The sequence below is a fragment of the Bos taurus genome, chromosome 11 (genome assembly GCF_002263795.3).
Source record: "Bos taurus isolate L1 Dominette 01449 registration number 42190680 breed Hereford chromosome 11, ARS-UCD2.0, whole genome shotgun sequence".
Classification (NCBI taxonomy): Eukaryota; Metazoa; Chordata; class Mammalia; order Artiodactyla; family Bovidae; genus Bos; species Bos taurus.
The window spans coordinates 37,509,296-37,521,968 of NC_037338.1; the positions used below are offsets into that span (position 1 = coordinate 37,509,296).

General features: G+C 38.9%; 1 protein-coding gene across 5 annotated transcripts in view; it reads left to right on the forward strand.

Annotated features, from left to right (window-relative positions):
* Window positions 1-12,673, forward strand: part of EML6 (EMAP like 6) — a 287,468-nt gene that overhangs the window by 74,000 nt on the left and 200,795 nt on the right. The window lies entirely within an intron of this gene.

Consider the following 12,673-nt stretch of genomic DNA (forward strand, 5'->3'; position numbering starts at 1 on the left):
TGGTCCAACTCTCACATTCATACAAGACTGCTGGAAAAACCTTAGCTTTGACTCTATGGACCTTTGTTGGCAAAGTGATGTCTCTGCTTTTTAATATACTGTCTAGGCTCATCACAACTTTCCTTCCAAGGAGCATCTTTTAATTTCGTGGCTGCAGTCACCATCCACAGTGATTTTAGAGTCCAAATAAATATAGTCTGTTACTGCTTCCACTTTTCCCCTTCTCTTTGCCATGAAGTGATGGGACCAGATGCCTTGATCTTAGTTTTTTAAATGTTGAGTTTCAAGCCAACTTTTTCACTCTCCTTTTTTCACCCTCATCAAGAGGCTCCTTAGTTCCTCTTCACATTCTGCCATTAGAATGGTATCATCTGCATATCTGAGATTGTTGATATTTCCCCTGGCAATCTTGATTCTAGCTTGTGATTCATCTAGCCTGGCATTTAGCATGATATAAGTTAAATAATCAGGGTGACAATATATAGTCTTAATCTATATATGTACAGTTTTAATCTGTTCAGGCTGCTATAACAAAAATTCCATAGACTGGGTGGCTTATAAACAATGGAAATGTATTTCTCACAGTTCTGGAGGCTGGGAAGTCCAAGAACGAGGAGCCAGCAGATTCAGTATCCTATAAGGTTCTCCATTGGGCTTGCAGACTGCCGACTTCTTGTTGTGTTCTTGTGTGGCAGAAGGGGTGAGGGCTCTCTCGGCCCTCTTTGATAATGGGTGCTAACCCTATTCATGCGGAGAAGTCAATAGCACCCCACTCCAGTACTCTTGCCTGGAAAATCCCATGGACGGAGGAGCCTGGTGGGCTGCAGTCCATGGGGTCACTAAGAGTCAGACACAGCAGAGCAACTTCACTTTCACTTCTCACTTTCATGCATTGGAGAAGGAAATGGCAGCCCACTCCAGTGTTCTTGCCTGGAGAATCCCAGGGACGGGGGAACCTGGTAGGCTACCGTCTATGGGGTTGCACAGAGTCGGACACAACTGAAGCGACTTAGCAGCAGTAGCAGCAACCCTATTCATGAGGGTGCTACCCTCTGAATGTTTGTGTGTGTCCTCCCAAAATTCATATGTAGAAATCATAACCTCCAAAGTGATGTTATTAGGTGGTGGGGCCTTTGGGAGTTAGGTAGGTCAGCTGGAAATCACTTAGTGACTTAGAGTTTTCTTAAGAGTTATTTTAGAGGCTGGTTGTTAGTGTTCTGGAGTTTCTTAGTGCCTATCTTAGGGATTTTGGTTCGTGTTCATATTTGATTATCTCAGTGAATATGGTTGTCTTGGGCAGTGCGTGCAGGTTTAGGCCCAACCATGCAACTAGATGAAACAGTCTCTGTGCAAGACCTTTCCTCTGACACCAGCTGAGTGCAGGTTTCCCAATACCATTCTCAGTTTGGATATTGGTTGGAAAGAATCATAGGACTCACTGAAGGCTGTTGCACTTACGGTTACAGTTTATTAGAAGGAAAGGGACAGGTTAAGATCAACCAAAGGGAGAGACACATAGGACAGAGTCCGGGAGAGTTCCAAATGCAGAGTTTCATTGACTTTTTTTCTCTCTCTGTGAAGCCAAGTCATGTTACTCTCCTAATGTCAATGGGTAAGAATATACACGGAAAGTCGCCAACCAAGGAGGCTCACTCAGGCTTCGGTGTTCAGAAGTCTTTTCTGGGGCTCCATGATTAATTAGTTATCCATGTGTTTGATCTCATCCTCCACATGGACTGACACTGTGTGACCTAAAGCCATGTTGTTGGTCTCTCTGCTGTGGCCACCCCCCCACCCTAACTCATAGTGTTAGATTCTGCAGCACCCAAGGCTCCCTGGCAAAGAAAGCCACTCTTAGCAGATGTAACATTCCAGGGGTCCAGAGGTTATCCCCAGAAGCAGAGGGCAACATTCTTACCTTCTTTTTGAACACGACAAAATTCTTTATTATATCTGGGTTGGTTTTTCAAACTGCTGGTTGAGATGCATCAGTGGCCAGTGAAATCGATTTAAATAGTCTCCACTAGCATTTCATGGAAGGTCCCAATTTAAAAATTTGAACAATACTGGCTTAAAATAGTTAATGTAAATGAAACTGGAACTGCATTACTTAACTCAAGAGTAGTTCAGGTGAGATGCTCTGGACTTATTCGGGACTGACCAAGTCCTTGTACAGCACCGTAGGGGCTTCAGTATTCTTGTTTTAGGAAGTGTTTATCCATGCTTTGTTGTTCATTCAGTTGTGTCTGACTGTTGGTGACCCCATGGACTGCAGTCCACCAAGCTTCCCTGTCCTTCACCACCTCCTAGAGCTTGCTCAAACTCGTGTCCATTGAGTTGGTGATGCCATCCAATCATCTTGTCCTCTGTTGTCCCCTTCTCCTCTTGCCTTCAATCTTTCCAGTGTCAGGGTCTTTTCTAATGAGTTGGCTCTTCACATCTGGTCGCCAAAATATTGGAGCTTCAGCTTCAGGATCAATCTTTCCAATAAATTTTCAGGATTGATTTCCTTTAGGATTGACTGGTTTGATCTCCTTGCAGTCCAAGGGACTCTCAAGAGTCTTCTCCAACACCACAGTTCAAAAGCATCAATTCTTCAGTGCTCAGCCTTCTTTATAGTCCAACTCTCACATCCATACATGACTACTGTAAAAACCATAGCTTTGACTCTATGAACCCTTGTAGACAAAGTACTGTTTCTGCTTTTTAATACTCTGTCTAGGTTTGTCATAGCTTTTCTTCCAAGGAGCAAGGGTCTTTTGATTTCATGGCTGCAGTCACTGTCCACAGTGCTTTTGGAGCCCAAGAAAATAGTCTTTCACTGTTTCCATTGTTTTCCCGACTATTTGCCATGAAGAAATGGGACCAGATGCCATGATCTTAGCTTCTTGAATGTTGATTTTTAAACCAGTTTTTTCATTCTCCTTTTTAACCTTCATCAAGAGGCTCTTTAGTTCCTCTTTGCTTTCTGCCATAAGGGTGTTGTCATCTGCATATCTGAGTTTATTGATATTATCCATGCTTACAGGGGGCTAATCTTTAAGATTGATCTGTTATTCAAAAACAAAACATACATTGATTTATACAGTAATACATCCTAAGTATCAAAAATAAGAATATAAAAAATAAAGGCAACTATAAACACACTCTTGCCTATATATGTGTGTAAAGAACTTTTAAGTTGTAAATACTTTCCACATTTTAGTGATTATTTGATTTCCTATGTCTTGGTTCATCTACCAAACAGCTTATTACAGTTGGTTCTGGAATCAAGCAGGTGTTGGGGTCAAATCCCAATTCTGCAACTGATACATTGTGTGACTTAGACAAGTCACAGGTTTTTCATCTGTAAAATTAGGATAATAACAGCTATTCTTTTAACTTGTGAGGGTTAAGTATAAGTAAATTGTTTAAGTACCTGATATGTAGCAGGTGCTTAACAAATGTTGGCTATGATTATTATTATTGGTTTTTAGACTGTTGTTGTCAGAAAGGGGTCTATGGGAAGCAGTTGGTTTGCAGTGAGACAGTTGTGGAGAGGGAATCTATATAGTGCAAGCCCTAGAATCTGATGACTGGAGTACAGATCCCATCTCTACCACTTACCAGCTACGCAATCTTGGGCAACTTCCTCAACTTCTCTGGACTTCCGTTTTATAGGTATGTTTGTCTTATCCTTATGCCAATGTCACTTTTTCTTAATTGTTATATCTTTATAGTAAATCATGAAATCAACATAGTCCTCTAAATTTGTGGTTTTTTAAAGATCATTATGTTGTTCTAGGACCTTTGTACTTCTACTTAAAGGGTAAATCAATGTGTCAGTTTCTATCAGAAAATCTGTTGGAATTTTGATTAGAATTCCAACAAATTTGGGGAGAATTGGAATCTTAACAATATTGAATTTTCCTAGCTGTGGACATGATATATCTCTTCATTTTTTTAATCTTCTTTAGTTTCTCTCTGTAATATTTTGTATTTTTTCATTGTAAAAGAACTGCATATCTTTTCTTAGGTGTATTCTCAAGGACTCAATATTTTTATTACTATTATAAGTGATGGTTAAAATTTTCATAATTGTTTCTGCCAATACATAGAAATACAACTGATTTTTATATATGGTCTTATATTTTGTGCTGTTGCTGAACTTATTTCTAAAGGATATTTTTATATATTTGTTAGGATTTTCTACGTAAATATATGTGAATGGAGACAGTTTTACTTGTTCAAATTTTATGCTTTCTTTTTATTTATTCTTACACATTTTACTGCTAGGATCTTCAATAATGGACACAAGTGAAACTAACAAACTAACATCCTTGCTTTGTTCTTTATCTTAAAGGAGTGCATTTAGTATTTCAACATTAAATATTTTACCTACAGGTGTTTTGTGGTTGCTCTTTATCAGGTTGGGAATTTCCATTCTACTCTTTAACTTGCTGAGAGTTTTTATCAGGAATGGGTGTTACATTTTGTCAAATCCTTTTTCTGCATCTACTTAGCTGATCATATAGTATTTTGCTTTATGAATTAATGGGCTTTTCAAGTGGCACTAGTGGTAAAGAATTCACCTGCCAAGGAATCCTGGATTCAATCCCTGGACTGGGAAGATCCCCTGGAGGAGGGCATGGCAACCCACTCCAGTGTTCCTGCCTGGATAACCCCATGGACAGAAGAGTCCGGCAGATTACAGTCCATAGGGCCACAAAGAGTCAGACATAACTGAAGTGATTTAGCATGCACACACACACACTGATTTTTAACTGTTTAATCAATTTTGCATTTTTGAGACAAACCCTACTTAGTTGTACATTTTTGTTTTACTTTGCTAATTTTTTGTTAGTGAATTTTTGCATCTCTGTTCATAAGAGATATTAGTTTATAATTTTATTTTCTTAAATTATGTTTATCTAATTTTGGTGTCAGTTTTGCTGGCCTCATCGAGTAAGTTGGAAAATATCTCCTCCTTTATTTTCCTCAAGAGTCTATGTAAGACTGGCATTATCTCAAGTTTCTTTTGGCTATTTTAAGATCTTTACATTTCCGTATAAAAGTTTGAATCAGCTTGTCAGTTCTATAAAAATAGCCTCTTAGAATTCCAATTGATATTGCATTGAATTAGTTAATGTGGTTATATTTCACCAATGAAACCATACAGGCTCAGAGTTTTCTTTGTGGGAAAGTTTTTGATTATGAATTTACAATGATGTTTCCTCTTTAATTCTTGATAATTCTTAATAATTTCTGTTCACTCTCTCTTAAGTCAGAATTTCTGGTGGTTTATAATTTTTATTAATCTTTTCAAAGAACCAATTTTGGCCCGGTTAATTTTCTGAAATTGTTTTTCAATTTTCTATTTGATTGATTTCTGTTCTTTGTTTCTTCTTTCCTACTTATTTTTGTTATAATTTGAAGAAGCCGTTTTAAGGGCAATGTAGTCCAATATTTTCAATTCTTCTTGCTTGCCATAATTTGACATTATGTAGTTCTGAAAATTTATCATTTTTGAGAGGTTTTGATTTTTCCGATAGGTTTACCCATTCCTGCTTTAAGGGATATTATTTATTCCCTGGACACTGCTTAGATAAGAAAAATTTGACTTTTTTTTCTATTTAAATTAGCAATTCAGATAAAACCTGAGTGAATAAAAAAATTTTATGTTTGTTAATTATGTAGGACTCCTACACCTTTTCTTTTTCTGCAGATGGAATCATTAAAGAGAGTGCAGCATTTGGAGAAATGCAATGAATAAGAAACTTGGCCCAATATTAGACTTTCTATGTCTTGAAAATTCTATATGAATTGGTGAAATAAATAATTAATCTTTGCCATAACATTAATATTTAAATATAAGTTTAAAGGATATCTCACTCAATTCAAAGCTGGTTTAATTTAGCTTCGATCAGTAATCTAGAAACCATCCTTCTATGAGTTCCTGTCAGCCTCTCTTTTCCCCCTGGTTCTGCAGTACCCGTGTCACCCACGTTTAAGCCCATTGCATCCTTGACCTGCAGACTGCTCTGGTTTAGCTTCTGAGACAATTCTGATGAAGGTAGTTCTGGCCCTTCCCCTGGCTCCTTGAACCCCTCCCAATGATTGTACACTGTTCCCAACTTGCACACGTGTAAACTAAAGTTGCTACTGTGCACTCCATTTTTATATTCCCCTAAGGCCTCCCAGGGTCTCTCGAGAACTGGGGCTTTATAATGCTCTCATTAGTTCATTCCTTAATACCAGGGCCTTGCTCCTGAGTCTCACCTAGTGCCTGGGGCCTTACTGAACACAGATTCTTCTTCCTCAGCCCTGTCGGCCTGCCTTGGTTCTGGAGCATCATGTTTGGCTGGTCTTCATCCCTCTTCCCACCTGCCAGACCACAGCTCCCAGGGAGCCTGAGTCTCCTATCATATGTCTGCTTGTCTGTCCCTCCCTGTGAGCTCCTGTGGCCCTGTCTACACAGCCCCTGGCCCTTCCAGTGAAATCTCAAGCTGTTTCATACCTTTCTTCCCAAAGCCTCCTTCATTTCAAGTAAATGGTTTAGCTTTGCCACATTCCGAGAAATAATTGTCCAAATTATTTGTACAACTTCAGAAATTTGAAATCTAATAGTATTCTCTGATGGTGAAATTTAAATATGTCAACTATTGAAAATTATTTATACTAATCCTGTTTAATCTTTTCATGCACATTAAACTTAATCTCTGTGAATTTAATATTCAGATGTATACGTATCTGATGCCTGTACCCAAAAAAGTCATTCAGTAAATACTGTTTGTTTTCGTTTACTTTATTATATGAGGCATAAATTTCTCTTGGGGATTTGTGATAGATGACAAATTCCTTTTGATAAAACTTTATTTTATACAGGTTTTATTAACATATAATAAAGTACTCTCTCCAAGCATAATTTAACACAACATACTAGTCTTATCAAATCCACTATTTCTGGAAATGCAGCTTGTAACATTTGACATAATAATAATAATCCTGAGTTAACTGATAGGAATTGATTATTCCATGTATGTTTATTATTGGAGGAAAAAACATACCCGTGTCATTTCACAGCATATCATAATCTTCCTGGCTTAATGAGAAGGAATGTGCTTTGGAGCTGGAGTGCCTCGGTGCACATGGCTGTGCGTGGGTTGAAGGAACAATGCTCTAGGTCTCCTACAGTAAGAATGAGAGTATTTGTTATAACTTAATAGGACATTTTAAGGATGACAGTTGTGATGGATTAACTTTGTCATGGAGTCACACCATCTCACTGGCATTGTCACTAGGGAACATTGACGTTTCGCTTTTAACATTGGCAAACAAGTTCTAGAAAGATGCTTGAAGCTTAGCTTTCTCCCAACAAATTTTTCATGAAGCTATGAGATACATGTCATATTTTATTCTTCTGCTTTTTATTTCTAAATACTGCTTTCCAGTCAGTGATTTGCAGTGAATTTTAAGGTCATCGTGTACCTGTGCTCAGTCGTGTCCAACTCTTTGCGACCGCATGGATTGTAGCCCACCAGACTCTTCTGCCCATGGAATTTCCCAGGCAAGAATACTGGAGTGGGTTGCCATTTTCTCCTCCATGGAATCTGCCTGACCCAGGGATTGAATCCACATCTCTTGAGTCTCCTGCATTGGAGGGTGGATTCTTTACCACTGCGCCAAGACTGCTTAAAGGCATTAATATGAATTAAGGCAGCATTGTTGTACTGCTACTATTTCCTAGATTTATTAGTGAGACATCTGTTTTTAACATTGTTAGAGAAACAATTTTTTTATAAAGAAAGGTAAAGGGCCTGAGTCATTCTAATTAGATGATTGTACCAATTTTAATAGCACTAACAGAACCATTCATTTTACTGGCTTGAAAAGGAGACTAATGGTTTGTATCACTTGACTTTCTCATTTTGTCATGTCTATGATTCACTAATGTGCCTTCCGAGCAGCCAGATTTGGGCCTCCCATGGCCCAACTCTGTTAAGTCCCTTTTCCCAAAAGAGAAGATACTTTCAGAGAATGAAAACCTGTGCCCTCCCCGCCAACTCCTGCCCCCACTACACTCTCCAAAGGAATTCACCTGCAGCTTCTCTCTCTCTATCAGTGAACCCTCTGTTTACAGATCTTACTGGTGAATGTTACACTCCAGAAGACATGTTTTGACTAAAAAGATTTTGGCATTTGTTTTAACATATCAATAGTCTCTTTATTAGAAATCTAATTTATATTTTAGTTAGGAATCTATTATCTTTATATAGTTTAAATTTACTCCTGAATATTCCATGTACCATGCTGTCATTATCCATTCTCCTGTGGATAGATACATTGCTTGCTTGGCTCCTTTCTTCTTCCCTTCCCCTCCCCCATTTCTTTCTTTCTTATAGCTCTACCAAATGTGGATGCAATCTTATAACATAATGTTGAGTGAAGGAAAGTTCCAGAATACATACACTATTTTCATGAAGTCCAAACACAAACCTGCATACATGCAGAGTAAAACCATGTATTAAAAAGATTGGGGACTGATGAAGACAAAATTCAAGATGGTGGCATTTTCGTGGGGAGAGAGGAGGATGTTCCTGGGAGGGGAATGCAGGAGCATCATTGTTTGGTAATATATCTTTTAAATGGGTGGTGGACCCACCAGTGTACACTTTATTTTCCTTCATGTGTATGTGTGAGTGTATATTTGTATTTATATGTTTGAAATATCTTAGAAGATAAAAAAGTTATTTTTCTTGTAAGCCATGTGTTCAATGTCAAAATCATGGATTTTCATTCTGAGAAGTAAAATTACCCTTGGCAAACTAGATTTTTTAATTGGCTTCTTAATTGGCTGTTGGCATCCAGTAGATACTAACAGAAGGATGGTATAACTCAGAAGTTGGAAAACAACAGCCCACAGGACAAATCTGGTGGACTCTGTTTTTGTATGGCCCATGAGCTAAGAATGGCTTTACATTTTAAAGTTCACTTTAAACAAAATTTTCATTTTAAGTGAAAAAAATTCAAAGAAGAATAGTATTTTGTGACACATGAAAATTACATGATATTCAAATTTCAGTGTCCATAAATAAAGCTTTACTGGAACACAGATGTGTTCATTCACTTGTGGATTCTCTGTGGCTGATTCTCCGTGACTCTTCACACTACCATGGCAGAGTCAAGTAGTTGCAACAGAGACATTGTGGCTTTCAAAGATGAAAATATCTATTATCTGACCCTTTGCAGGAAAAGTATAATATAAAAGAAACTGATCTTGAGAGGTAAAATTTCTTATCTCTTATATATTCAGAGTCAGGCAAACCTCAGTTTGAATCTTCATTAAATTCTTTACTAAATGGAGCTCTCTGATCCTTAGTATAAATTATGTAATAGGATAGTGAATGAGAAAATGCCTAGGAAACAACTGGCACACATTAGGGACTTCCTTCTCTCCTTTTGATATTAAAATTCTGGCTTATATTAGTCCAAAGAGTCCAAGCAAGACTTCTCTTCATTCTTTGCACACTCATTTTAGTTATGTTTGTTTAACTGGCGTCTATGGACTGAGCTTAGACAAGTCACCTCATATTCTGAGCCTCAGCCTCCCCATCCATAAAATGATGCTGAGGATTAACAGTAGCAATAGTCATTACTGTTACTGGCTAAGATCCCTTGCTTACCATCTGGTTATTTATGTAGTACATTTCTCCAGATAACATTTTGCTCATTGGAAATGTAGCCTTTTAAAGGCTAGCAACAGAGCTGAACTAGAGGCTAAAAGTCAAGCTGATCTAGAGCTCTCCCACTAACTGGGAGATTCTGGGCACCCTGCTTAATGATTGTACACTTTTTTTTTTTTTTTGAAGAAGGATCAAGTGGCTTCCTAGATAGCTTAGGACTTAGGTGTTAAATATATAATCCACTATTCCATTAAAATAACGCTTGAATTAGGGAGTATACTTTAGCAGCTTTTTTAAAAGTATCCGTTGACTTCCCTGGTGGGTCAGTAGTGAAGAGTCCGCCCTCCAATGCAGGAGATGTGGGTTCAGTCCCTGGTGGGGAAGAGTCCCTGGAGAAGGAAATGGCAACCCACTCCAGTATTCTTGCCTGGGAAATCCCATGGACGGAAGAGCCTGATGGACTGTAGTCCACAGGGTTTCAAGAATCGAATATGACTTTGTGATTAAACCACCACCAATTTTTAAAATATGGAAAATTTTCATCAGACATTATTTTCATAATCATAGTCTCCAGAAACCCTGAACACATGGTTGCTTTCATCATTTTCCTTAAAACTAGCATGAATTGACTTAGAGGATGGCTCAGGCTGTTAAGTCTGCCCTCCAAGACGGTAAAGTCCCTCATCAGTCGGTTGGCCCTCTCCACAGCCCGCACCTTCTCTGAGGATCTTCCTGATGCAAGGATCAAACCCAGGTCTCCTGCATTGCAGGCAGATTCTTTACCATCTGACCAACCAGGGAAGCCCACTCTCATACCCATCCTTGGCCTAGCAGATATTTGGATGGGTGGATGGATGAACCAATGTCTGGAAATATGAAGTAATGCAAACTGGCAAGGCCAGTCCAGGCATTGAAATGCTACCTACATGAATTCCCATCCCTGGAAGGATACTTGTTTTTACAGTGGGTGTTTATTCATGGTGGACTTCCTAGTGTGACATGGGGATTGAAGAGGACCTAACTCCATATCCCTGTCCTGTGGATGCCATGACTCTCCTTTTTTTGTGGAATAGCAGAATATAGATAAAGCTTATTTTCCCCATGAAACAATTCATGCTGAACTAAAATACAAGGAAAATCAGTGACCTGGAATGAAACTTTTCTGCAGCATTCTTGAGAGTCCCTTGAATAGCAAGGAGATCAAACCAGTCAATCCTAAAGGAAATCAGCCCAGACTGTTCACTGGAAGGACTGATGCTGAAGCTGAAGCTCTGATACTTTGGCTACCTGCTGCAAAGAGCCGACTCATTGGAAAAGACTGAAGGCAGGAGGCAACAGGGGCGACAGAGGATGAGATGGTTGGCATCACCAACTCAAGAATAATGGAGTGGATTGCTATTTTCTTCTTCAGGGGAATCTTCCTGACCTAAGGATCGAACCCATGTCTCTTGTGTCTCCTGCATTTGCAGGTGGATTCTTTACCACTAGCACCACTTGGGAAGCCCCAGGTATTATTGGGGTAACATTGGTTTATAATATTATATAAAATTCATGTGTGCAACATATTGCTACTTCTGTATACCCTACAGTGTGTCTACCATCAAAAACTGTTTCCACCCATTACCATACAGTTGATAGCTCTTACCCATTTTGCCCTTCCCCCTGCCCCATCCATGTATCTACCTGTTTTTTTTTTCTGTTTGATTTGTGTATTCATTTTGTTTTTGTTTGTTTTTTATATTCCACATGTGAGTGAAAGCATATACTAATGTCTTTCTCAGTCTAAATTATTTCCCTTAGCATACTTTCAAGGTCCATCTGTGTTATTGCAAATAGCAAGATTTCATCTTTTTATGACTTGAGTAGTATTCCAGTGTGTGTGTGTGTGTGTGACATCTTTTTAATCCATTCATTTATTGGTGAGCACTTCAGTTGCCATATCTTGGCTATTGTATATAATGCTGTAATGAACATGGGGTGTATATATTTTTTCAAATTAGTGTTTTCATTTTCTTTGCATAAATACTCAGAAGTGGGATAGCTGGATTATATGGTAGCCCTATTATTAATTTTTTGAGGAATCTCCATATCGTTTTCCATAGCAGCTGTACCAATTTATATTCCCGTCGACAATGTATAAGTTTCTCTTTTCTCCACATCCTTGCCAACACTTATTATTTCTTGCCTTTTTGATAAGTCATTCTAACAGGCATGAGATGATATCTGCTTGTGGTTTTCACTTGCATTTTCCCTAATAATTAGTGATGCTGAACATCTTTTCATGTGCTTGTTGGCTATCTGTGTGTCTTCCTTGGGGAAACATCATATCAACTCTGTCCACTTTTAAATCGGTAGTTTGTTTTTTGTTGTTGTTGAGTTGTATGAGGTCTTTATATATTTTGGATATTAATCCCTTACTGGTGATAGCAGTCTTGTGAGAGCCCAGTCATCCCTGGGCTCTCTTTTCTTCTGGCACAGCGGAGTCTGCCCTGCTTCTAGTCCTTGTCCTCAGAGCCACGGGGCTCTGAATCTTGTCTCCTAAAAAGCAGAGGTGCTAGGCACTTGTTCAGCACTTTCTTATGGAAATCACCTCTTCAGCACCATAATTTAGATCCACATGAAAAAGTTTCTCATCCTGGCCCCTTCTGCCTGGCCTCTTGGTTCACAGACTCTCCCTTTACTATAGGGCTCTGTAGGGTTTCACAGGTAGCTCAGATGATAAGTAGTCTGCCTGCAATGCAGGAGACTTGGGTTGGATCCCTGGGTTGGAACGATCCCCTGGAGAAGGAAATGGCTCCTCACTCCAGTATGCTTGCCCGGAGAATCCCATGGACAGAGGAGACTGAAGGGCTGTGGTCCTTAGGGTCGCAAAGAGTCGGACATGACTGTAGCAACTAAGCAAACACGCATAGGTGGTTTGACCGAGCTGGTTAGGCAATTGGTAAGTCAGAGGTTACCTCTGCGTGATCAAAAAACCAAATCAACTTAAGATTATGATTTTAAGGCACTCT